This window comes from Chiloscyllium plagiosum, unplaced genomic scaffold (genome assembly GCF_037043375.1).
Source record: "Chiloscyllium plagiosum isolate Xiang-an unplaced genomic scaffold, Cpla_swu_hap1 HiC_scaffold_26, whole genome shotgun sequence".
NCBI classification, from domain to species: Eukaryota; Metazoa; Chordata; class Chondrichthyes; order Orectolobiformes; family Hemiscylliidae; genus Chiloscyllium; species Chiloscyllium plagiosum.
Window position 1 is genome coordinate 36,406,454 of NW_028270164.1, and position 27,171 is coordinate 36,433,624.

Sequence of the window (27,171 nt, forward strand, 5' to 3'; positions counted from 1 at the left end):
TTAAATTCAGATGTTGTTTGTAATTCTGATAGCATTGACCTTTCTAGCCATCAGGCCTGTTAGATAGTCACCCTGAGTAATCTCCTATGAACACTGATAGGAGTTCTTGGCCAAATCTCTTCTGCAAAGCCCTGCAGGGAATCATCAGGAAGCATAAAGTTGCCCCATGATTTAGAGTTCTAATACCTTTCCAGTTGTATAAAAAAAAGGCCAGGATTAAGAATTGAAACTCTACTGAAAGAATATATGTTTTTCCTAATCAACTTGTTCAGAGATGTTATGACACACTTCTGCAGCTGGTGGGACCTGAACTCAAGACTCCTGGCCCAGAGGTAAGGACACTACCACTGCACCTCAAGACCCCTTTATTGACGAAGTAGATTATCCCTTCAAATAAGACTCATGTGGCCTGTTAGAAATGGCATCAATCTTGTCAATTATATCAAAATTAAGCCTGGGAATGATCGTCCTCTAAGCCTCAGATTGTTTAGATTTTAGAGTGGGAGCCTCAACAAGTTTGGGAAAAAAAATTCCTGCAAACAGGTACATAGATTGCAATGTGCACCAAACCCTCAGTCAGTAACCATGCCAACATGTTTTCATCCCATGGAAGGGTTGATACTGGAATACCTTTGGTGCAACTATAACTTAGCTCATGTCCAGGACTGAGTCTGAGACTAACAAGGATATTCCTAACTAATCTCACTTCTCGTGTTTCACTTCGGTCCCACAATCTCTTCTCATATAACATGTCACCATACACCTCTTCCTTTCTGCCCACTTCTCACATGAAAGCATTTTTGTTTTGCCTTTATGCTTCTAAGGAATAGTGGATTAGACTAAGAACAGATTGATGAAAAAGACTGATGAAAACAGTGTCATTTGATTTCATGCTTGCACCAGCCTTGCACAAAATTAAAGACTTGTTTAAGACAAGACCTGTGCATGAAAGCACCAACACAAAATGACTGCAGCCAAGGCAGGTAAAAGCCAAGATGGTGCAAGCTCCCTTCAGGGTGTGCTTATGTACAAGTTCTGTTGCAAAGAATTCAGAAGGGGACTTTGATGACACAGCTCGTGAATACTGACTAATGAACATATACACTAAAATGCACGATGCCTACCAGAAATCCTGATGTCAGTGTCAAGGAGTACGAAGGAATCCTCAATTGCTGTAAATTGACACAGCGTTTCAGGCAGAGCTGAGACTATCTTTCCAGAATGTAAATGGCAGCCATTCCTTGAGAAAACTTCCAGACCCAGCCATAGTGCAGCGTCTGAGGGCTGATGTCTCAGTTGCCATGTCAGCACAGGTAGAATTCAGCCAATATCTCAATGTTGCAATGGAAGCTCAGGCTGAGGATATGAATCCTGTGTTCAAAGGGAAATGTGGCCTCTCACAGCTGTCCTACCATCTGTGCTTCAGATTACAAGAATTTCTGACACCACCTTGGGGAAATGGCATTGGCTTCAGACAGCATTAACCTGGTGACATAGTTATTTTGGCTCAAACATCACTGCCAGTACACTATGGCCCGCTGCCCTACAAATTAGTTGAAGTAATATATATCAAAAAGATTGGAGTTTTGTCGATATAAATGTCTTGAAGCTTATAAACAATTCTAATTGGTTACATTCCTTCATGTAGCATACTGAGTTTCTCATCTATTGTACTGTATAGTCTATACACATAACTGACTGAACGCAATACAACAACTCCATTGGACTGAGAGTGACAGAAGTTGAGACATTTACCTTTATATTAGAATGTCTTATTTCATGTAACTGTCTTAAAGGAGCACTGACTTCTTTGAAATTATATGCAAAATCACAGTACTTCCTTCCATCTCCCACAGTGGCAACATTCTTTCCCCACCACTGTCATTCTGTGCGTGCTCTTGCTTGTCAACCAGACAGTCCAGACTACTACCCCCTTGTTCAGTCTAAAGTTTGCCTATTCAGGGCAGAGCTGCTCAGTGTGTCCTGCTAGGCTGTTTTCAATCTCCTCCATTCAAAGTCAGCAGTCTTCACCAAACATATTACAGCCACCAGGGTAAAACTGTACTGTTAGTGGATGCTGGTACAATTACAGCATTTAAAAGGCTTCAGGATGGGCATATGAACAGGAAGGATTTAGAGGGATATGGGCCAAGTGCAGGCAAGTGGGACTAGATTAGGTTAGGATATCTGGTCGGCATGGACAAGTTGGACCAATGGGTCTGTTTCCATGCTGTATATCCCCATGACTCTAAAAGGCAACACACACGACAATGAAATGCATTTAGGTAAATTGTTAAGTTTTGTGCGGAATATTTGGAAGTTTTGTTTGGATAAAGTTGAAATCTCTTTCTCATTCTGCAAGTATGGTCTGCCAGTATGGTATCTACTCCTGAGACCAGACGGTGTGCCCAGAATTATTGCAGTCATAACAAATACCTTTCTTATTTGCAGCATCAGTGTGTAATGATCCTTTAAACAGTGCAGGTGACAGCTACTTCCTGCAATCAAATTCATATTTCTTCATTTGTGTTTTAGAGGGTACTGATTAGACTGGCAGGCTCCAAATGCAAGGGTGGCCTCAAAGCAGTCTAGACTTTGACTGACATGACAACTTTCATATGTCTTGGATGCATATAACAACATACACTTACCATTCTTATCAAGGTAACATTCAACATAGCCCACATCAAAACTGAGTGAGAGCAGTGTAGCCAAATTTTGCAGCCAGAATCAAAAACCTTAAAAATGCATCAATGTCTAATACTGGTATCAGAAATAAACAACTGGTTAGCAGCAAATTGGAACTCAGTGAGTGCAAACCATTTTAAAAATTGAGAATGCATTGCCCTTGGCTTGAGACCCACCTGGGGCGGGGTGTGAGAAATTGGATAGCTATTGTGACTATTTCAGTTTAATAGGCAAGACCACACATCAGTGACATATCTGAAACAAATGACATGGAACACCAGCTTCTATTAATGCCACTGCATTAATGCCCCTTCACAGTCTGACATGAGAAATTTCCACTTAAAAGTTATTTTGGTCCATGTAACATAAATTTGATCCATCTGTTTGTTCCTTGTTTAGTTAATAGGGATGCTATTTTCCTTCTCAAGTTTTCCATTTTAAGGGCATCATTGAAAATAATTCAACCCTGCACAGTGTTGGTTCTGTTGAAAAGATAATTTCATTGAAAAATACATTGTAAGGGGGATGGTCCAATGCAATGGCTGTGACTGCTGGTGGAAATTATCATCTGAGACAAAAGGCAGGATTTAATGTTGGTGACCAAGGATTTCCACTGGCTGGTGAAGCTGCAGATTTGAGTCCTGCATTGACACAGTTATGAAAGCTTACTAGAATTAATTGTCCATCAGGCATTTAACTGGCCATTGTTGGGCTTTTCCTGGAATTTAGGATCCTGGGGATGGAAATTCTGCCTCCAGTCAATCAGAGGCTGGTAGCTTCCCATTGTCTACTTGCACCACAGGGAATAGTGGTTGCTGATGGTAATTCACTCATCAGCCTTAGAAAAATGAAGGAGTTAGGCTTCAGACAAGTGAGATTGGAATAGTGTGCGTGGGAGAAGAGTGTTGGCTATTAGGGAATGGGTTCAGAAGAAATGGTGGACTCTCAGCAGGTTCTGCTTTTCCCGATGCTAAGTCTTTTGATCAGGCACTGGTTGCCTTTGAACAACGGACCCACCCTCCAGGAACCCCGTGACCAAACCAGATTACGTTTACTTTTTCGGATTCTCACATGACAGCTGTCATGGCCACTGCTGTGTGAATAGCAGTGGCAGTGAGATGAGATCTTTAAGTCAGGATAAAAGTCTCAAATCCCAGCTGGATGTGAAAGCTGTCCATGAGCCTTCTTGAGCCAAATGTAATTGGGCAGAGGCAAGAGTGTAGTGAGATTCCCATGCTACGCTTTCCCATCTCATTAAAACTCTCCCCTTGCCTGCAAACTCACCATGGATTGGTGGGTGGACATTAAATTCTATTGCTCTATATCTTTGAAATTAGTTTCTTGTGGGATTACCACATTTGATAAAGTGTAGTCTTGAAAGTTTCACTGTTGATTTCGGTGAACAAATTTGAAGAATTGGCAAAGCTAGCTTCTTGCATTATCTAAATCCTTGAACTGCAGTCTTTCTCAAAGTTACAACAACAAATACCTGTGAGATCAACTACAAGAGCTAGTTCTGTAATAATTACAAGTACACTATTAACCTATATCCACACATCCTTCATCCATCACTGCCAATTAATGAAATTGAATTAATGCAAAAAAAATGAATCCACTTTTCTGAAATGCAGGCTCAGAAATACTTGATCCATGCTCCACTACCTCATGCCCCAGCAACTGGCACAATACTGTCTCCATCTGAAATCCTCTGATCAAAAATTTTAAGTGTGATGAGTCAGACAAAGTTGCACATTGTGACAATTGGCTATTTATTGTAGAAAGCCTGGAAGATTCTTGGAGATGCTATATTTTAAGTTGCAGCAGTGAGGTCATTGGTGCTCAATACTTACTGGAGTCCTTCGCAGCGATTCTTTTGCTGTACAGTTTTCATGTCGAATTCAACATTGCATGATCAGATTCACCCTCCCTTTATTTATCTCAGATTTTTTTTTGTTTCCTTGGTGATTAAAATTGATAAAACCTGTCAAAAAAAAGATGAAAGTAATGTCACTGTCAGGACTACTGTTACATTATTGAAAGACTATTTGACAATCTCTTTACCTAATGCCAGTCTGTCTACTCCACATGCTTCTCTGCAGGTCTTAATAACCATCACAAAGCTGGACCTCAATGCACAATAAAACCAAGTCTGCACCTCACAATGTTGGTCATCACCATTCTCTTTAAGTGAAGGGATCTACAGGAGAAAGTGAGGTCTGCAGATGCTGGAGATCAAAGTTGATCTACAGGGCCTGCTTGGCCAAGCATGGCAGAGGAAAACCATTTGCTGGTCTAACTAGAAGTAGCACATGTATTGAGCAAGAGTAGTTTATTTTATGTTAGCAACTAATTGTATGTTGTGCTATAATAGCCACTGTGAGGAAGGCCTGGAAGTTAGTTATCACTCCTTCAAGACCATAAGCTATTCAATTCTCAAGTCCACACAACATCATCAGCAGATGGTGAGTGGCTTGAAGGAGGACTTGCAGGTGGTGATATTCCCAGATGTCTGCTGCCCTTGTCCTTCTATGTGGAAGCGGTTGAGGGTTTGGAAGGTGCTATCTAAGGATCTTTGGTAAATTTCTGCAGTGCATCTTGTAGATGGTATACACTGCTGCTAATGAGCATTAGTGATGGAGGGAATGGATTTTTGTGGATATGATGCCAATCAAGTGGGTTGCTTTATCCTGAATGGTGTCAAGTTTCTTGAGTATTGTCAGAACTGCACCCATCCAGGCAAATGGGGAGTATTCCATCACACCTCTACTTTGTGCCTTGTAGATGTTGGACAGGCTTTAGGGAGTCAGGGGATGACTTGCTCACCTCTGTATTCCTAGGCTCTGAGCTGTTCTTGCAGCCACCATATTAATATAGTAAGTCCACTTGAGTTTCTGATCATTGGTAACCCACAGGATGTTGATAGTGGGGGATTCAATTATGGTAACACCATTGAATGTCAAGGAGCAGTGGTTAGACTGTCTCTTATTGGAGATGGTCATTGTTGGTATTTGTGTGGTAGGAATGTTACTTGCCACTTGTCAGCCCAAGCCTGGATAGTGCCCAGGTCTTTTTGCATTCATGAAAATTGTCATTTCGCCCTTTCTATTTTTATAAAGGGATAGAGTTCTACATTTCTAACAGGAAATTCCGATCAGGGCTTCTTCAGATCTGCAGAGCCTTTCTTCCATTCTGACCATTGTCTTGGAATGCAGAACTGTTGGGAAGATGAATCATGTCTCAGCTGTTGTATTCTGATGTGTAAAGTTTGAGAATCACTAACAGTCATTTTGGCAGTTCCTGTCAAGCAGTAAGTGCAGAAAGATACATGAGGTTAAGGTGTCATATGAACAGGTGCAAAATGGGTAAGGTGCCATGGTTCTAACTAAATTGGGTGATTGCCCTGCAAGTGTTAGGGTGTCAGGAGGGTGCTATTTGGGTACGATGTCAATCAAGTCTGAGCAGTTTGCCAGGTAGAAATGTGCCCAGTGTATAGAGTTCCAGGGAAATGATGCATTGTTTAGGGTAGTTTAGATTGGGTGAATTCAGATATGACAGGATTGTGGGACTGTGGTGTTGGGTTGGGGTGGAGGGAACCAGATTTAGCTGTCGGGGAGGTTGGGGAGAGGGGTGGGCAGGATGAGAGGAAGGCTGATTGCAGATAGAACATGGTAAGGGACCTTGCTGCTAGTATGTTATTCCAGCCATTTAGTGTTTCCAGTAGCACCTTATTTTATTTTATTGTAATTAATTCTCTGCCTTAATTAATCAGATTATAGCACATCTCTTCACTTGCTATTCAGCTGTCGATGCTTTCCTCATATCATCTGACACTTTTGATCACCTGCAAAGATTTATTATTCAACCTGTTGATACGCCACTCACACCTTTTGAATGATGTTTGATCTCTCTGCCTATAAATTCTATACTTGTGTGCTTCTCTTCACTCCATCTGATGAAGGGGCAGTGTTTCAAAAGCTTGTGATTTCAAATAAATGCATTGGGCTATAACCGGATGTGGTGTGATTTCTGACCTTGTCCACCCCAGTCCAACACCTGCACTCTAGAGGGTGGGGTCATGGGGGTTGGAGAATGGAGATTGGGGATCTGGAGCAGGAGAAGGTGAGATCAAGGAAAGAGGGAATACAACAGATCGGTTAAGAGAGAGTCTCTTCTGCTGCAGGGAAAATGAATACAAAGTGGTGGATGGGGTGGTTGGTTCCTCAGCTGTGAAGGGTATATGGTGTCCAGGTCCAGAGTAGGTGAAGTGGGAGCAAGTCTACTGGAGGGAAATGATTCCATATAAGGGGAAGCAGAGGACCAGGTATAGAGCAGGGAAGGGGGATGTTGTTCAGAGCAGGGGAAAAGAACAGGCCTGGCACAGAGGAAAAAGCAGAAAGAAGCTACTCTTGATGGTCGAGGATGGGAGGGTGGGAGGGGTGGAGAATTGGGAGCAAGTACAGAGTGGGGCAATGAGAGAGCTGTTCTGGAACAGGACTATGGTTTCTGCTCCCAAAGGAGAGCCAGCTCAAGAGCTGTAGGTTTAAGGGGTCTGGAGGCGTTGCAGTTGGGAGTGTGTGAGATGTCAGTATGATGTCAATTGAATAGTTACTCAGGAATTAGCCTATTTATTTAATAAACTTTTAAAACTTTTCCTGAGGAATTATTATTTAATTTTCTTGAAACCTTCTAAATTCTCGGATTTAAATGGATCCTTTCAGAGGATGCCAGCTGTATGGAAATTGCTCAATTCGATTTTCCAGGCAATTCCTTCGGAATCTGCTACATTAGGAAATTGAAGTGTCCCCATTTACAACTCCCAACTATGATGGAATAACAACTGCTTAGTCATTGAAAAATCTAGCCCTTTTGTTTTACAGGTATTTGATTGAGGGATATATTTTGGTCAGAACACAAGAAAACAAAACCCTTGCTTTTCTTTGAAATTATCTCCATGGATCTTTGCAACTGGCAAAGCAGGTTAGTCGAGTGTTACTTTAAGATCTCATCCAAAAGCCAGCCCACCTCTGAAAGTGCAGCAGAGCATCAGTAATGCACTGAAGTGCCAGCCTTGATATTATTCTGGGAAAAAGTGAGAAAAAATGCTGGAGATCAGAGTCAAAAAGTTTGGCGCTGGGAAAGTACAGCAGGTCAGGCAGCATCCGAGGAGGAGGAGAGTCAAAGTTTTGGGTGTAAGTCCCCGATTCAACCCTCCAACTCGGCCCTCTTGACCTGTCCTACCTGCCCCTCTTCCTTCCCAACTATCTGCTCCACCCTCCCCTCCAACCTATCACTATCACACCCCACCTGCAAGTACCTATTGCCTTCCGAGCTACCTTCCCCACACCCCAACCCCCACCCCGTTATATATCTCTCACCCACCTCCCACATTCCAGATGAAGGGTTTATGCCCAAAATGTCGACTTTGCTGCTCATTGGATGCTGCCTGACCTGTTGATATTTTTCTGCTCAAATCCTGGCGTGGGACTTGAACCCAGTCAATCTGGTTTAAATGTTGCAATAAAATGTGAAATATTTTGTTGCTTTTTGTCAAGATTTTTCTGTACTTTTAAACAAAAATATGAAATGTTTGCAAGCTGTCAATACAGTGCACTTTAAATGATGCCTCATTGATAATTTAATTTAAAACTTTGGAAGTTTTTTTAATATTGATGATCCTTTTAAATGAGTGCAAACTTCACCTCATTAGAACTTATTCATCCAATTTGATCTGTGCTTTTCATGAATTTAACCAACTGAGGACAGTTAGCATAGCCCACTTTGAAACATAAACAATGCCACCTGCTATCTTTTGATAATGTCAAGGACTTATTTTTTTCCGAACCCCGCAGATGCCAAAATTCTCACTTCCTGCTGTGCTATGTTGTTAAATACACCACCCACAGATCCTATTTCACACTCTGACATTTTCCTTTTTGTTCTGCGATGGGACGGTACATGCAATTCATGGCTGAATAAATCAGGGAGTATTATTGCAGTCCTCTGCTGGTTCTGTCTCCAGAATATGCTGAAAGTAAAGTAAATACCAGTTTTACACTTCAACAAGAAGGAAGCATTTCTTATAAATAATCAATTAGTTGCTAATGTAGATCTGCTCACTGAAATAGTAGAACCTGGTAGAAGATCAAGAAAAGGCTCTTTGGCTGTGTTTTTTAAAAATATTGGAACAGAAACTACCTTTTAAATTCTAGCTATGTGTTACAGCAGGTGGTGGAAATAAAGAACTCAAAATGCTTAGCAAATTTATTTCTGACATGACCTCCTACCACACGGAACAACTGATTTGATGTGCACACACTGCTTTTTCCATGAATCGTTAGATACCTTTCAAACTTAGCGCTATGGTCTCTACTTTGTTCCTTTCCAATTTTTTGCATGTTCTCCTGAATACCAGTGGTTCATACTGGGAAAAACTTCCACAGGTGCCAATTATCCTCTGGTAATTTGATGAATTGACTATTGTTCAATAGTGAATCTAGATCATGCTAGTGGATGGTCAATTCATTGAGGGTGATCAGCATAGCTGAGCTTGACTCTGTCTTCAATTAACTTCCATATTTGCACAGCAAAAGTGACTAAATAACATTTATTGGGCATCATTTAGCCTTCCATAATCTAGAGTTAATACAGCAACTTAATTGTACACTACTGCTGCCTATGGTTGACTTCATTCACCAAATGCTAAGCTTCAAACCTTTGACCTTCCTAACACTGTAGTATTGCATCACATGAAGGTGACAGATTTACCTACTAAATAGTCCAGGGAGAAGTTGGCTTTGATTCACAAAAAATCCTGTGCAATCACAGAAACCCATAAATTTGGAAGTTGTCACATTTGTTGTATATTAGACAGAATTATACCAAAGACTTATATTAAGCTTATTTAAGATGTAGGGAAATCAATTCTCCTTTAATAGTACCTTGCCTATAAAACCTGGTTTGTGCCATAATTTTCAAAACTCAGTTTATTTTCAAACAAATTCTGAGCTTATGCTGCAGTAGAATTCTTCCCCTTTCCTGCTACATTATTGGATATTTTTCTGACAGGTTTCAAACCTTACCACAGAATGCCCCATAACTCAATAAGCTCCATTATTTTGCTGACATCCAGATCAGAACGGTTTATTTCTTGTTTTAGAATGAGTTAGCTCAAATGTATTAAATGCCAGTAAGTATACTGTAATTAGCCTCAGTATCCATGTCCTAAGAATCTTCATCTTTATACTTTAATCTAACTGGAAGTACACCTATTATTTCTGCATTGAATGTCAGGCTGATTCATTGTATTCTAAAGGTTGAATCTTAACGTGTATTTGGCTAAGAGTGAGTTGAATCACATTTTCGAAGGAATTTCAGCAAGGCCCTTGTGAGATTTCTTGGTGTATCTTACTAAATACACCACATCAACTGTTTGTCCCACCCTATACTGCCCCTCACATGAGATTCCAGCCCCATTTTACTACATTTCATTCCCAGACAAAATATCTGCCAGTGCACCACACCCGTGGCAGCTGCGCCATCTTTAACATGCTGCTGTGCATCTGAACAAGCATTTACAATCAGAAATTAGCAAAGTAGTGGCACAGCATCTACAAAGTCACGCTGCCCATAGCACACACTTCCTCACATATATAACCCGATTCTCTCACCCTAGTCACAGTTTCACCATCAGGCCACACAGTGTACATGTCCTTAACTACACCTTATCCAAACACCTCCTCCACGTCACAACTTCTCTGTTCCCAATTCCTATTCCAATTGTCATTGTCCAGAAAGAGAACATTACAGGCAAGCAACTAAAGAATTCCAAAAATGAGCTGCATCCAGCTCTCATCTGCTGGAATCTAGTGTCAATCAAGTCCTGTTAGGTTGCAGCCCCAACATAGCTCTGTCACACAAGGAGAGCTTTCACCTCCACAGTCTCCTCATCCTCCTCAAAAGACTACTCCCATACTCCTAGTTCCTCAGCATTCTATACATTGCCTCATATCCTTTTCCAATTGTACAGGACACTATATTCCAGGATGATGTGATGGATTTTGTCGAGGAGCAGTGCAGCAGACTGCATTTTCAGCAGCCCACAACTCTGCTTCACTGCAGCCCTAGTCAAACTTGAATAGCATTGTATCTGCTTTCCATATCAGTCAGAGCATTCTGCGATAGTGTCATGAGTTACGTGATCAAGTAAATAGCCTTTGTCCCCAGGTAACCAGCCTTGTTAGCAATCTGGACTCTAAAATGCACCAGGGACATGAGCATGCTCCAGGATGTAGGAATTAGCTGTCATTGTAGCAGGCACACTCTTCACCTGAACATTAATTGAATGGGAAGTCCTTCCAATTGACGAATTCTGCAGAGTTGTGATAAAGATAATACACCCTCTAAGTGCCACGTACATGCCGTTGATTGTATCTTGCACCTGGGGCATGTTTCCAAATCACACTGCCTAGACTACAGCACTGACAGCAGGAAATGAAAAGAACCGCTCAGTGGTTAGCACTGCAGCCTCACAGCATCAGGGACCGGGTTCAATTCCAGCTCGGGCAACCGTCTGTGTGGAGTTTGCACATTCTCCCTGCATCTGTGTGGGTTTCCGTCGGGTGCTCCGGTTTCCTCCCACAATCCAAAGATGTGCAGATCAAGTGAACTGGCCATGCTAAAATTACCCATAGTGTTAGGTGCATTCGTCAAGAGGGAAATGGGTCTGGATGGGTTACTCTTCGGAGGGTCGATGTGGACTTGTTGGGCTGAAGGGCCTGTTTCCATACTGCTGGGAATTTAATCTAATCTAATCTAACCATTGCAGCCTTGCACTGATGGCTTCAGTCACTGTCTTTTGTGGGTGTGTGACTGAGAGATCCCACACAGGATGCCCACCATTCCTTAGAAAAATGTTCAAAGCAGCTGTGACTTTCACAGCCACCAGCAAGAGAAAGTAGCCTCCCACTCTTCCTGCCAGAACCTGCTTTTAAATCTGGCAATGTTCCATCAGAGCATACCAGGACACTCAGAGCCTGCACTGACCTTACACCTCATTCATCCCCAGGAAATGGAGTCAGGTCTAAAGTCTTTGGTGTTCCCATGGGTCCACTCAACTTTTATTTAATTAATTGGATGAGGGTGTTGCAGGCTAGGCCAGTATTTATTGTCCATCCTTAGAGTGCAGTTAAGAATGTAAAACATTGCTGTGAGTCTGGAGTCACATGTAGGTCAGGTAAAGATGGCAGGCTTCCTTCCTGAAAGGACATCAGTGAATCAGGTGGGTTTTTAACAATGAACAGTGATTACAATGTCGCAATTAGAATAGATTTAATTCCAATTGTTTTTAAATTGAATTCAAGTATCATCATCTGCCATAGTGGCATTCAAACAACTGTTCTTCAGACGCTAGCCTGGCCTTCAAGATTACTAGTGCAATGATATTACAATGACACCACCACCTCTCCATAACTGGGACCTCTCCCTGATCTGTGTGCTCTTTGTCTTCCTTGGTAGTATCAGCCCTGGTCCTCCTCTAACAGCAGATGCATTCTTAGGAAGGCAGCCACAGCAACATTCTACCAACAGAAGGGGCACGAGTGACTGCTCTTGATATCAAGGCATCGTTTGACCGAGTATGACACCAATGAGCCTTTGCAAAACTGAAGTCAGTGTGAATTGAGGTAAAATTCTCCACTGATTGGAGTTACACATTGCACAAACCAAAATGGTTACGGTAGTTGGAAGACAACCATCTCAGTCCAATACCATCTCTGCAGGAGTTCCCTAGGATAGTGTCCTAGGCTCAACCAATTTCAACTGTTTCATCAATTTCCTTCCCTCCAACATAAGGTCAGAAGTGGGAGTGTTCACTAATCATTACATGAAATGTCAGACACTAATGCAGTCCATGTGCTTATACAAAAAAACCTGATTAACATCCAAGCGTGGGCTAAGAAATGAGAGTGTGGTGCTGGAAAAGCACAGCAGGTCAGGCAGCGTCCGAGGAGCAGGAGCATCGACGTTTCAGGCAAAAGCCCTTCAACAGGATCAATCCTGATGAAGGGCTTATGCCCGAAATCTCAATTCTCCTGCTCCGCGGATACGGCCTGACCTGCTGTGCTTTTGCAGCATCACACTATCGACTCTGATCTTCAGCATCTGCAGTCCTCACTTTCTCCTACTTGGGCTAAGAAATGGCAAGTAACATTAATAACGTACAAAAATCAGATAATGACCATCTCCAGAAAGAGAGAACCTAGCCATCACCACTTGACATTCCATAAGACTGGGCGGCACGGTGGCACAGTGGTTAGCACTGCTGCCTCGCAGCGCCAGAGACCCGGGTTCAATTCCCGACTCAGGCGACTGACTGTGTGGAGTTTGCACGTTCTCCCCGTGTCTGCGTGGGTTTCCTCCGGGTGCTCCGGTTTCCTCCCACAGTCCAAAAGATGTGCAGGTCAGGTGAATTGGCCATGCTAAATTGCCCGTAGTGTTAGGTATAGGGGTAAATGTAGGGGTATGGGTGGGTTGCGCTTCGGCGGGTCGGTGTGGACTTGTTGGGCCGAAGGGCCTGTTTCCATACTGTAATGTAATCTAATCTAATCTAATTAAAGACTATAAGATATTGGAAAAAAATTAGACCATTTGGCCCATCAAGTCTGCTCTGCCATTTGATCATGGCTGATCTGTTTCTCAACCCCATTCTCCTGACTTTTCCCTATAATACTTGATACCCTCAGCAATCAAGAACCTATCTATCTGTCTTCAATGCACATAATGACTTTGCCTCCATTGCCCTCTGTGGCAACGAGTTCCACAGATTCATCATCCTCTGATTGAAGAAATTCCTCCTCATCTCAATTCCAAAGGGTCGCTCTTTCACTCTGAGGCTGTGCCCTTGGGTCATAGGATCTCCAACCAGTGGAAATGTTTTTTTATCATGTCCAGTCTGTCAATGGGTCTTAGAATTCTGTAGGTTTTAAATCAGATCCTTCTATTTTCCTCCCTTGAAAGTTCATCGAATCCTCAACCAGTCCTAATATGCCAAGCCCTTCATCTCTGAGATCACTCTTTAAACCTCCTCTGGATCTCCTCTAAGGCCAGCACATCTTTCCTTTGATATGGGGCCCTAAGCTGCTCACAACATTCCATATGTAGTTTCACCAGACCGTTATGCAGCCTCAGCAGTACATCTCTGTTCTTATATTCTATTTGCCTTCCTAACTGCCAGCTACACCTGCATGTTCAGAATATGAGAATTCTGAACTAGACTCCTCAGTTTCTTTGTGCTTCCAATTTATGAGAGCTTTTTCAGATTGAAATATACTTTATGCCACTACGAAAGTGCATAATCTCACACTTTGCCACATTACATTCCATCTGCTGCAAGTTTGTTTACTCTCCAAGCCTGTCCAAGTCCTTCCGCTGCCTCCCTGCTTCCTCAACACTACCTGTGCCTTCATTTATCTTTGTGTCAGTTGTCAACGTAGCAACAATGCCCTCGGTCCTTTCATTCAGATTGTTTATGTATAACATCAACAGCTGTGGTCAATTCATCTTTACATTGTGGTAGCATGTGTAACATCTAGACGATGCACTGCAGTGAATCACCAAGGCTCCTTTGAAAACACCTTCCAAACCTGCAACCTCCACCATCCAGAAGAACAATGGCTGCAGTTTTGGAATGCACCAACTACACATTTCCTGCTAAGCTACACACCTTCTTTTAGTTCAAAAATATACTTTATTCATAAAAAGTACCTTTGCAGAAATACATAGTCACAAATGCAGTTTGGTTCTGTACAGTAGCATATTAAGGAAACTAACAAACGTTGGAGTTTGACTCTATCCAGGCAAACCACAGATACCTCATATCTATACAAGATTATATTTGCATGTTTTGAGGCACAAGGAGATTCTGATAATTGAACATTTAACTTCAGCAGAAAGACCTCAGGCGGTGTCTTTCCCCACTGTGTCTTGGCAGCAGCTGCCCGAAGTGTTAGTATATCCCTCAACCCATAGTCCTGGAGCTTGGAATGTGCCAGACTGCAATACTCGTTTGAGGTCCTCTCCTTGTTCTGGAAAACCAACAAGTTTTGGTCAGTACATAGTGTCCTTGAGATCCTGAGGGTAAAGGAGAGGGTGGATCTTGTCATGTGGTTCCCTGAGCAGACTGTCAAAGTCATTTGGCAGAATGCCTCATCACCAGAACTTTCTAACAAGCAGCAAGACATGGCTTAGATAGTGGTGGGAAGGGTACTACCTGTGGAATCCTTCATGTCTACCTGGTCGGTCTGTAGCACTGCACAGTGCCCTCGAAGCATCTGTAGGTGGGGAGGTGGGGGTGGAGACACTGTCACACATCTCCTGCCAAAATGTGCCTTTGTAAAGGAAGTGTGGAGGAAGATGCAGTGGCTTTTGATGAGGTTCATCCCAAGCAGCTCTGTGACACAGGACTCTACTCTACAGTCTGTTCCACAGGACGCTTACCGAGACAAACATTGACTGTGCCTGGAGGACCATCAACTCGGTGAAAAATGCTCTTTGGTCTGCCTGCCAAGTCACAAACCATTTTGACTTGGAGCAAAATGCCATTGCTCCACTGTCACTGTGTTAAAATCCTGAAACTCCCTTCCTCACAGTACTGTGTGAGGACCTACAGCCCAAGTACGGCAACTTGAACCACCTTCTTCAGGGCCATTAAAGGTTAGGAGTAAATGCTGACGTAGTCAGGAATGTGGGGTCGAAAGTATGGAGCTTGAAAAACACAGCAGGGAAGGCCGCATCAGAGGAGAAGGAGAATCAACGTTTTGGGCATATCCTGATGAAGGGCCTATGTCCGAAACGTCGATTCTCCTACTCCTCGGATGCCGCCTGACCTGCTGTGCTTTTCCAGCGCCACACTCTTGACTCTGATCTCCAGCATCTGCAGTCCTCACTTTCACCGTAGTCAGGAATATCCATGAAAGAAACAGGGGTTTCCCAATCTGTCCCTAACTCATGCTTACTTGCATTTGCAACAATTTCTCTCAGCAGTGGCTTCCTTGCTGAGTGTTCACAAAAGTGTTCAAAATTTTGGAATATCTAAATCAGGTAGAGCTGGCATATAAATTGACACCTAATGAAATCAGCTCATTGACCTTTTTCTATACTCACCCCTTACCTCATAACGGCTGTACTTGCTTGAAAAACACAGCTGTTGCTGGCTTATATGTTATATATAAAAATCCCTTCTATTCTGCTCTACTGCATTGCTCCTATAACTGCTGTCACATCTAAGCCAATTTCTACTACTTGATCCCCAAAGAAAGAATTTAACATTTAATGTAATGCATTTCACAACCTTATGACCGCCCTAAGCATTTTATAACCAATAACATAGAAACACTGTTGTAATGTAGAAAGCCAATTTGCACACAAACATGTCCTAATAATGGCAATGAGACAAGTCCTCTAAGGGGGTGATTTGGTTAGAAGAATAAATATTCATTCTGATGCTGGGAAGATATTTTTCATCCAACTGAAAGGGTTTAATAGTACCTTAGTCCAAAAGCCATTACAGTTTGAAAGGAGACCACTGCATATTGTGTTCTCTGTAATCCCACAGCACATCTTTAGAACTACATTGCGGTCTCCAGTGAAACTTTGATCTTTCGAGTAGAACTTGAATCGGTGACATTTTGGAGCTTGGATGAGAATGCCATCATTTTATCAGTGCAGGTGGACTGAGCAGAGATATACCGCTGAGGCTGTATAAAGCTCTGGTCAGAGCGCATATGGAATATTGTGAGCAGTTTTGGTCTCCTTATCGAAAGGAAAATCAAGTTGGTAGTGGATCCCAAGAAAATGAATTTTTGGAATATCTGTCAGATGGCTTTTTAGAGCAACTTGTGGAACCCACTAGGCAACAGGCAATATTGGATTTCGTGTTGTGCAATGTGGCAGACTTGCTAAGGGAGCTTAAGGTGAAGGAACCTTTAGGAGGCAGTGATCATAACATGATTGAATTTACTCTGCAATTTGAGACAGAGAAGATAGAATCAGAGGTAACAATATTACAGCTGAATAAAGGCAACTACAGAAGCATGAACGAGGAGCTGGGTAGAATTGACTGGGAAAGGGGCCTAGCAGGAAAGACAGTGGAAAAGCAATGGCAGGGGTTTCTGGGAGTAATTCAGGAGACACAGCAGAGATTCTTCCCGTGGAAAAAGATGTATTGTACATGGAGGATGTAGGGAAGACAAGGATAGCATAAAAGCAAAAGAGAAAGCATATAATGTGGTGAAGGGCAGTGGGAAACCAGAGGATTGGGTACCTTACAAAGACCAACAGAGGGCAGCAAATAAAGAAATAAGGAGGGAGAAGATTAAAGATGAGGGTAAGCTCACAGTGATATAAAGGGCAAAAGAGAGAAAAAGTGGACATTGGGCTGCTGGAAAATGATATTGAAATGATAGTAGTGGGGAACAAAGAAATGGTTGAGGAACTGAACAATTGCTTCACATCAGTTTTCAAGGTGGAAGACCCGAGTAATATCCCAAAAAATTCAAGCGAGTGAGGAGGCAGAGCTAAATATGGTGACCATCAGCAAGGAGAAGATGCTAGAAAAAATGAATGGCCTGAAGGTGGACCAGCTGGACAACACCCCAGAGTTCTAAGGGAGATAGCTAAGGAGATAGTAGAGGCGTTAGTGGTGATCTTTCAGGAATTGTTAGAATCGGGAAGGGTCCCATAGAATTGGAAAAATCGCTAACGTGACACCCCTGTTTAAAAAGAGAGTAAGGCAAAAGAGAGAAAATTACAGACCGATTAGCCAAACCTTGGCCCTGGGTAAGATCATGGAACCCATTGTGAAGGATGAGATTTCTGAATACTTGGAAGTGTATGGTAAAATAGGTCAAAGTCAGCAATGGTTTCATCAAGGGGAGGTCACGCCTGACAAATCTGCTAAAATTCTTTGAGGAAGTAATGAGCAGGTTAGTCCAAGGAGGGCCAATGGGTGTTATCTACCTGGACTCCAAGAAGGCCTTTGAAAAGGTGCCACACAGGAGGCTACTGAGTAAGATAGGGGCCAATAGTGTCAGAGGCAAGGTGCTCACATGGATAGAAGCTTGGCTGTCTGGCAGAAAGCAGAGAGTGAGGATAAAAGAATCCTTCTCAGGTTGAGAACTGGTGAAACCTGGTGTTCTACAAGACTCGGTGTTGGGTCAACAACTTTTAACTTTATACATTAATGATCTAGATGAATGAACTGAAGGCATTCTGGCTACGTTTGCAGACAATACAAAGATAGGTAGAAGGGTAGGTAGCATTGAGGAAGTGGGGAGGACACAGAAGGATTTGGACAGGTTAGGAGAGTGGGCAAAGAAGTGGCAGATGGAGTACGACGTGGGAAAGTGTGAGGTCATGCATTTGGTAAGAAAAATAGAGGCATGGACTATTTTCCCAATGGGGAGAAATTTCAGAAGTCTGAAGTACAATGAGACTTGAGATTTCTAGTCCAGGGTTCCCTCAAGATAAACTTGCAGGTTGAGTCAGTAATTAGGAAGGCAAATGCAATAATGGTATTTATTTTTAGAGGACTTGAATATAGAAGCAACAATTTACTTCTGAGACCCTATAAGGTTCTGGTCAGACCACATTTGGAGTATTGTGCACAATCTTGGGCCCTATATCTCAGGAAGGATGTTCTGGCCTTGGAGCATGTAAATTTAATTTACATATTAAATTTAATGTTATAAAATACTCCAATGCTGTTTGCAGGACTATTACCCAACAACAAAAATAACTATGGCCCAAAAGGAAATATGAAGAAATATGACCAAACATTTGGTCAAACAGACAGCTCTTTAGCAGTGTTTTTTTAAAAAGCAGGAATGACAGGTAGAGAGATGCAAATCTTTGTGGGAGCAGCAATTGCTGAGTTGCACAGTTGAGACCTTGGCAATTAAAGGCATACCTGCCAGTGATGAAATGATTCCAATGGAGGATGAACAAGGAGCCATAACTGGAGGAAGGCAGACATCTCAGTGTTATTAGGCTTGAGGATGTTGTAGAGACAGAGATTGACTTGAAAACTAAGGTAGGAATTTTAAAATTGAGTAATTGCTGGACTGGAAATCTATTTTAAACTCAAAGGCACAGGGGAGATGTGTAGGTTCTACATGGTGCAATTTAGATTATAGACACAGAGTTTGGATGATCTGAAGATTCTGAAGGGTGGAGCTTGGAGGCCAACTAGGACAGTGGTGGCATTGTCAAATCTTGAAATAAAATCAGGGAAGCAGGTTTCAGAAGCAAATAAGGTGAAGTAAGTTTGGAAAATGCAATATTTTGGAGCTGCAAGTTGATAATCTTAAGAGCAAACTGGATATGTGGCTGGAAGCTCAGTCTGAGTTGAACATGACACTGAGGAACTGAGAGTGGACTGGATGTCTCCTCCTTTACCAGAGTGAAGCACACAAAATGCACACAGGGTTTTGCCAGGGTAATAGAATTTCCTATAGGGCACACAACTGAAAACATATTGATTTGCGATGCTGTTTCTAAATTCAGTGATCTATCAGATCTGCTAACATTTTTACAATGTGTCACCAATGTGTGACCGTGCCCAGATTATCATGCAGGTCAACATCCAATGTATTGGCAGCAGTCAAAATCCCTTTACTGTGTAACAAAACAATTTCAGCATTTTAACCATCATGAGGAATCAGAATGCTATTAGGGGGCATGCACTTTCTGCTGACTACCTATATTACTATTCCAGTGCTTACTCATGTCATGATAACAGACCAGAACCCCAAAGCTGTAAAAGTGTTCACATGCAATTTATGAGTTGATTGCTTTAATATAAAAATAAATTTGCAGAAATGAATTCATTGCTGTCTGGTGATGCCCTGTTTGGGACCAATGGAATGTAAGGTGTCATGAAAACTTCAAAAGAGAGAGGAAGTGATGTAACAGGAAAAGATATGGAAGTAAACTACCTCCCCGGCTCTTGTCAATGCTTCCAGACATTTTGTTTTTGTGTTTTGCCCTTCCATAAATATACAAAAAGGGGATAAAAACTGATGATAACCTGAGTCTATAGGTGCTAATGGATGAAGGTATATTAGTGAAAGGAGGTGTGCTGGTGAACTGAGGCAGATATGTGTGCTAGCTTGGGTTTGTGTTTGCAAACTGCAGTAAAAAAAACACCCACTAGTCACCCCTGTGTTGCAGATAAAATGTGTCTCTCATTCTGAGAGCAAGTAGGCAATTATCTAACAAGCCAGTCAAAAGAAAAAGAGACAACAGAAGGACTTGTTGTGGTTACTTCTCATAATCTACCTCAGGAACATTATATGTAAGTTTTTGATAATTTATTCAAGAATATTCAGAGAGAGTATTTTGAGGACTATCCTGATTAACTCCGGCAAATACAGGAAAAAGCAAAACTTTGAGATTAATGTTTTGCTGCATGGCTATCCCAATATCCACATTCATAAAGCATAGGAAACAGATTGGAAACTGTCTATTCTAGGTAATACACTAACGGGGCCGTTAATGTCTTCTCCTTCACCTAGTCAAGTATCATTTAGTCTGACATTGTTTTGCCCCATTCCTGATCAGTGTCACTAAGTCTCTTCTCACTCCAGTGTTTCCCTGGAATGTTTTGATGGCGTGAACTATTGTTTCCGGATTCCTGCTAACACTATCCTCTGGGATTCATTGGCTTCATAGTCTGTGTAGGTCTGCTCTTGAATTTTTCCCTTTTTAACCCTTACAGCCTGATTCACTTTAATAGGCTCTTTAGCTCTGAGTGCTGGGCCAGCCAACCACCATAAAAGGAATCAGGGCTTTCTTTTCTTATTGGTAATAATCTGGTCTAAACTATGTTTGGCGGCGGTTGAGGTTTGTACTTTCAATTTCTAAATTGTTATACCAAAGAATGGGTGGGATAGTTGCCCTTTTGGTTTTCAGAGTTTCCTTATTCACGTTGTTATTTCATGGTGTATTTTCTTTCTTTTCTGCTTGTGTTTGCAGTGCAACTATATCTAGGAGGAGGGGAAATGATTGGGATGGCTAGATGCCTACTTACGGGTAGTTTATGCCCGGTTCAGGTATTTAAATGCCCTGGCTGCAGTATTGGCAGCGGGATGGGAAGTTGGATTTTGGGATGTGTAGTTGCCCCTTTAGGCCAGGGGTGAGTTCCCCTATTCAGCACCATTGGTGCTTTACATGTTGGTTTTTTTTTTGTGTTTGATGTATATAGTCTTTGATAGCTTTGTAGATTCGTTAACTGTAGTGGTTTTAGTTTATGTAGTTTTATGTTCGATGGATCTTGTGACACTAAGGGCCGGTGATTTGTAATTCGAGTTCCTCCTCTCTGGAATCTAAATGTTACTGCAGAAAGTTGTGGCTAATGACTCGATTAAATGGTGTACCTGGAACATCAAGTGGAGTCACTCACCAATTAAGAGGAAGAAGGTACTGTCGAGTCTTAGAAAGGAAAAGATAAATATTGTTTAATTGCAGGAGACACACATGGATGATAGGGAGCATTTGAAACTACAGCTGAATGGCTGTGATCAGATTTACTTTTCACCTTTTAATACCAGAAATGGGGGAGTGGCTATATTGGTTAGGAGGAATCTCCCATTTAAGTTACTAAAGTGTGTTAAAGTTTGTAATTCTCAACACCCTGATAAGCGGGGAAGAATATGGTGTTTTAAATGTTTATTACCCTCCAGCCAATCCCCTCAAATTTCAAAACTGATCAATCTTGAATCCTGGCATATTACCATGGGGGAGATTTCAATTGTCTTATGGATCCCACAGTAGACAGGTTGCCCAAAGCCCCCCCCCGCCCAATACCATTTGTACAAACTAAACAACTCATGGATCTGTGTGTGGAGTTAGGGTTGGTGGATGTTTGGAGGCATCTCCACCCTATAGGCAGGGATTTTATGTTTTTTTTCCAATCCACACAGATGTCAAACCAGGATTGATTTTTTTTCTGACCCCCATGGTAACCCTGGACTTGGTGGCATTATACAATTGGTAATACTACCATCTCCAATCATGCACCAGTGTACCTGTTAGTTAAGATTAAGGACGTTATTGTGGGCCTGAAGCACTGGCAAATGGATCCCTTTATCCCTAAGGATAATAAGTTTGAGGAGTACTTCTCTCGGGAATTTAGTTCCTAGACATTAACTCAGGCTTGGTTAGTAGCCCATCTGTCCTTTGGGAAACTGCCAAAGCCTATGCCAGGAGTTTTAGTTATTTTATGGTCTGCCAGTAGGAAGCACAGAAAGGCAAGCAGCAATGTCTCCTCGAAGCACGGTTGAAGGCAGTCGAGAAGGCTAACTTTGACAGGCCCTCATTGGCCAAGCCACAGAGGATTACGGCACTGTGGTCTACATTGAATTCCATGCTCACACAGACGGCAAAGAAGGAGCTTACTTTCACAAAGCAAAGGTTATACGAGTATGGTGACAGGCCAGGCAAGTACCGAGCATATCTCGCCAGGAAAAGGAGTGCCCCTCAAGCCACTACGGTGATTAGGGAAGGGTCTGGGAACCTAATCTGTGACTCCAAAAAGATTAATGTGGCATTTCAGAGATTTTACTCTGAGTTATATCAATCTGAGGGTTGTGAGGAGAGGTGGGCCGAGCTTGGGTGCTTTTTCAAGGATCTGGAGCTCTCGGGTGTGACCCTCTTTTCTCAATGCCTCTTTATCAGAGCAAGAGATGCAGAGGCTGTGAAACAGCTTCATATTGGAAAGGCGCCCAGTCCTGATGGATTTCCCAGTGAACTCTATAAGGAATTTATAAACATATTGTAAGGCCTGATGCTCAACATGTTCAATGACTCACACAGTCACAATCATCTCCTGCCATCTCTAAGAGAGGCCGATATTTTGCTTATTCTTAAAAAAAGGATGGTCCCAAGTACTGTGCCTCTTATAGGCTCATTTCATTATTAAATGTGGACTTTAAAATCCACTCTAAGACTCTTGCATTATGGCTGCAGACTGTGTTACCTTCTATTGTTAAAGAGGACCAGATGAGCTTCAAAGATGAGAGGCGTTTCCAGTCTCACGGTTAGCTCGGATAGCACTTATTAAGATAAATATTCTCCCCCGTTTGTTGTACACCATTTGGATGCTCAATAAACAAATGTTCAGGAGACTGAATGGCTGGTTTAGCTCTTTTATTTAGCATTGTAAACGACCTCTTATTAAATTAGCTAAATTGCAATTGCCTCACAGACTGGGGGGAGTGGTTCTCTCAGACATTAAAAATTATTAATTAAGCTCACTTTTACATTACATGAGTAATTGGGCTTGTGGGTACCCTCTTTCAATATGGTTAGATATCGAAACCTCTCTGGCAAGGTGCCCCCTTACTAGCTTGCTGATTTTGGACAAAATGAGGACAGTTAGGGAATATTGCCATAACCATTTGGCAGAGGGAAGCAATATTGGCAAAACATCTTTTTTTACATCTATAGTGGGTATGCTGGGTTTTCAATCAAGGTTGATGGATTCAGGATTCAAATATTGGGCAGCGAGGGGTGTGTCTTGCATGGGCGATTTATTTGAAGGAGACACAATGATGTTCTATGATCAGTTAGCACAGAATTACGAACTATCTAACAGGGGCCTCTTTCATTTTTTTCAAGTCAGGGATTTTATTCAAAAAAAGACAACACTTTTGACTGATCACTACAAATCTGACATAGAGAGGAGGGTGCTCAGTGCCAAGAGTACACTTTCTGTCAGCACTTTATATCATCAATTGGGTGGCACCCCCTCAGATGAGTTTGATCGACTCTGCAGGGTGTGGGAGAGAGAGTGAGGCATAGAGGTCTTCTCAGAGGCATGGGAAGATATTTGGCAAGACACAAGAAAGATATCAATTTGGAATAGGGCCCATGCTTTGCAGTTAAAGATTCTCCACAGGATCCACTTAACTCCGGATCATTTGTCAAAATTTCAGCCAGGGGTCTCTTCAAAATGTCCCAAGTGTAGTTTTTGTACAGGCACTCTAGCCCTTTGTCCCTGGTCCTGTGATAGGCTTCAAACTTACTGGAGCGCTGTGGCAGGTGCAATGGAGGGGATTAGGGGTGTAAGGGGTGTAAAGGTGGAGAAAAACCTGATCTCTCTTCTTCTTGGCCTGCCCAGTGTGTTCCCTGTAGATGCGCATGGGGAAAAAAAAAACTTTTCAACATCCTTACTTTCTGCACAAGAAAGAATATCTCGTTAGGTTGGGTATCTGAAAATCCCCCAAGCCCGTCGGGTTGGCGGAAGGTTGTTGTGGAGCATATCCCCTTGGATTTACTCACAAGAATGGTACACTACAAGACTGAGAATTTCTATGGGACATGGCGATCCTTTTTGGACTACCTGGACGCAGATTTGTCTGCCACCTTAATAAGGGCTTTTATATAGCCGTAACGATTGTGCTTTATGAGTCCAATATCCAGAGAGGGAAACTGCGAATAGGTGAAAATTAATGCTTTCAATATTCGAGAGTTAGTGTTTCGTTTGGCTGAGCTGTATTATTATTAATTAGTTTGTTGTTAGTAATTATTTATTTAATTAAGCAGTTAGTTGGGTTTTTTTATACATATTTACACATTTGTGCATGAGAGTGGTTTGCATTTTTTACATTTTTTGGTGTTCTTTCTTTGTATTTTTTTGAATTGCATTGTTTTGTATTTGTTGTAGTATTAAAACAAATCTATTTTTCAATAAAAATATATTTAAAGAAGAAAACATGGAGAAAGTGAGGACTGCAGATGCTGGAGATCAGAGTTGAAGAGTGTGTGGTGCTGGAAAAGCACAGCCAGTCAGGCAGCATCTGAGGAGCAAGAGAATCGATGTTTCAGGCATAAGCCCTTCATCAGGAATATGAGGAGGAATACGTGATGGCTTATGCCTGAAACGGTGATTCTCCCACTCCTCGGATGTTGCCTGACCTGCTGCACTTTTCCAGCACCACACTCTTCGACACTTGTTAAAACATTTATTCATGTGGTCTGGGAAAAAGGTATCCTTTTTAAACTGAAGCAAAACAGAGTTGGTAAGGAAAATCTAAAACAGACAGATAAAATGCTGTAGAAACAAACAAGTCTGTCAGCATCTGTGGAGAAAGAAACAGTGTTACCATTTCAAGTCCAGTATGATTCCTCTTCAAGGAATGGAATATCATTGAGCAAACCAATGGTATGCATATAAGTTATCATTCTGTTGTCTCAATCTGACTTCCAAGGGAGTGGCAGTGGGTAGAAGATAAGCACTGTCATCTTGAGAGAGGATATAAAAGGACTTGAAATTAAAGGTGATAATTTGAAGTTTATATAACCAGAAGCCAATAGTGAACATAAAGGGAGCAAGTTACTGCAGATGCTGGAATCTGTACTGAAAGCAACAAATGCTGTAGATCACAGGGAGTCAGGCAGCATCCATGGAAAGAGAGCAAGCTAACTTTTTGAGTTAGCTGAAGCTCTGATAAAGAGTCATTAAGACTTGAAATGTTAGCTTGCTCTCTCTCCATGGATACTGCCTGACCCCCCGTGATCTGTAGCATTTGTTGTTTTCAGTGAGCATAGAGGAATGAATAAATAGGATTTCGTGTGAGTTTGGATGCCTTCAGACTTGGAATGTGGAAATTGGAAGGTCAACTAAGACTGTGTCAGTATTATTAAATCGAAGTGATAAAGACATGGTTGCAGATTTAACAGTGCTTGATCTGCAGGTCAGGCAATGCTGTGGAGGTGGGAACATTGGTCTTAGCAACGGTGGGAATATATGTATGGAAGCTCATCTCAATGAAATCTGACACTTTACTAAGTTTGTGAACAGTTTAGAACAAATATTAAGAGAAAAGAATGGATATGTCATCACCCCAGGTCATCTCGCTTTCCTGAAACATGAGAATGAGATCAGTTAAAGTGATGGATTCAATTTTGCTCACATACCACAGGATAATTATGTCATTAACTCTCTCAGCAAAGAAAACAAATGTAAGTCTCTGATAAACGTCTCCAAGAATGCTGTTCTTTTAAAAGAAAATTCTTGTAAGGAAATGTAACATTATAAGAAGTAATGTTAAAATGTTTTATTGTTAGTTTAACATATAAGAAATGAAATCCCCTTTCAGTAAAAGTTGGCTTCATTACAAGATAGTTGATACCTTGAAACTGTTCTGTAAACAATCTTCAAGGTCAAAATGCCATATGGCAGATAGTCTGTAACTAAAACATCTGCAGCTCTATATAAGGCTTAATGAATCTTTTCTGACTGACTCATGTTGGTACTATTTTTATTGTCAGTGTCTTGAATGTTACAGGCAGCAAAATTGGAACAAGAGATCATTTCATATGTTTCTTTCAAAACTCAAGCAGAATATCTGTGAATACTTATTTTGAAAATCAAAAACAATACTGAAGAATTGATCATCTCTAACAAAACTAAAACTCAGGTGATGCAGTGAAATGGAAGAACATGAGTAGTGACAATGGCCTGGAAGGTTGGACATGTAATGTCTGCTGTTAAAGTGCTAAACAACCTCTAATATGGTCACTACACGTCAGAGATAGATCATTTACTGTATCTGTTTCGACTAAAGGTTTGCGTGTAGTATTTAAGCCCAAAATAAATGGTATGTCCTTTGTTCATGGAAGTAAGATGTGTAACGATTATTTGAACACCCTATAAGATTGGCTCCCCTCACGTTATTTAATGCTCACATTAGGCTGAAGCCAATTTTCTTTTTAAATATGTTTTTTTCAGCTGGTGGTACAAGCAGGAACAAGAGTGATGAGGCCAAAAACTCAATATTCGGTGCACCTTGACACCATAATTCAGGTATTTGTATTCACTGCTCTTAGGTGTAGGCCAATGCATTACAAAAGTAGCCACTTCCCTTATAGGGGAGAAGCCTTGATAAGCCTTGGGAACAGGGAAGCTTACTGACATGGGAGAGCCCGTGATCAGAAAGGGTGTAGGCTTTAACCAGTAATGTCCCAAACCAGGGGATATGTAATACCATTAGGGTAGTGGTGAAAAATTATGAAGGAAGAATGCCAATTGAATGTACTTGCCTCACTAAGAAGATTCTTTTGGAATTGTGTGGATTCAAAGCTGCATGTTTGCAGGACTTCCACTGCGCTAGACATTTTGATCTAACCTTCAAGACCATTAAAGCTCTTCCAAGATTTTTAAGAAGAAGAACATTCCAAGACTGAAAATCTTCATGGCAGTGGCACCTTTCACCCTACTATCACAATGGGAATTGTTAGTAACAGTGCACCTATGCAACCCCAATGTTAAGACAATGAGACTATAAGCCATAGAAGCCAAAGTAGACCAGCTGTCTGGTCCTAGGCTCTTCCACCAGGTGAAACAACTTTCTCGCATCTACTCTTTCAAGCCCCCTAAGGTCCTTCTATGTTTCAGTAAGGTTGCTTCCCATTCTTCTTATTCCCCAA

At 41.7% G+C, this 27,171-nt stretch overlaps 1 long non-coding RNA gene across 1 annotated transcript in view; it reads right to left on the minus strand.

Moving 5' to 3' along the window:
* Nucleotides 1-27,171, minus strand: part of LOC148145133 (uncharacterized) — a 163,652-nt gene that overhangs the window by 31,967 nt on the left and 104,514 nt on the right. Inside the window, exon 2 of the long non-coding RNA XR_015750945.1 lies at nt 4,539-4,669. This is a non-coding gene — a long non-coding RNA (uncharacterized LOC148145133). The remainder of the gene's footprint in view (nt 1-4,538; nt 4,670-27,171) is intronic.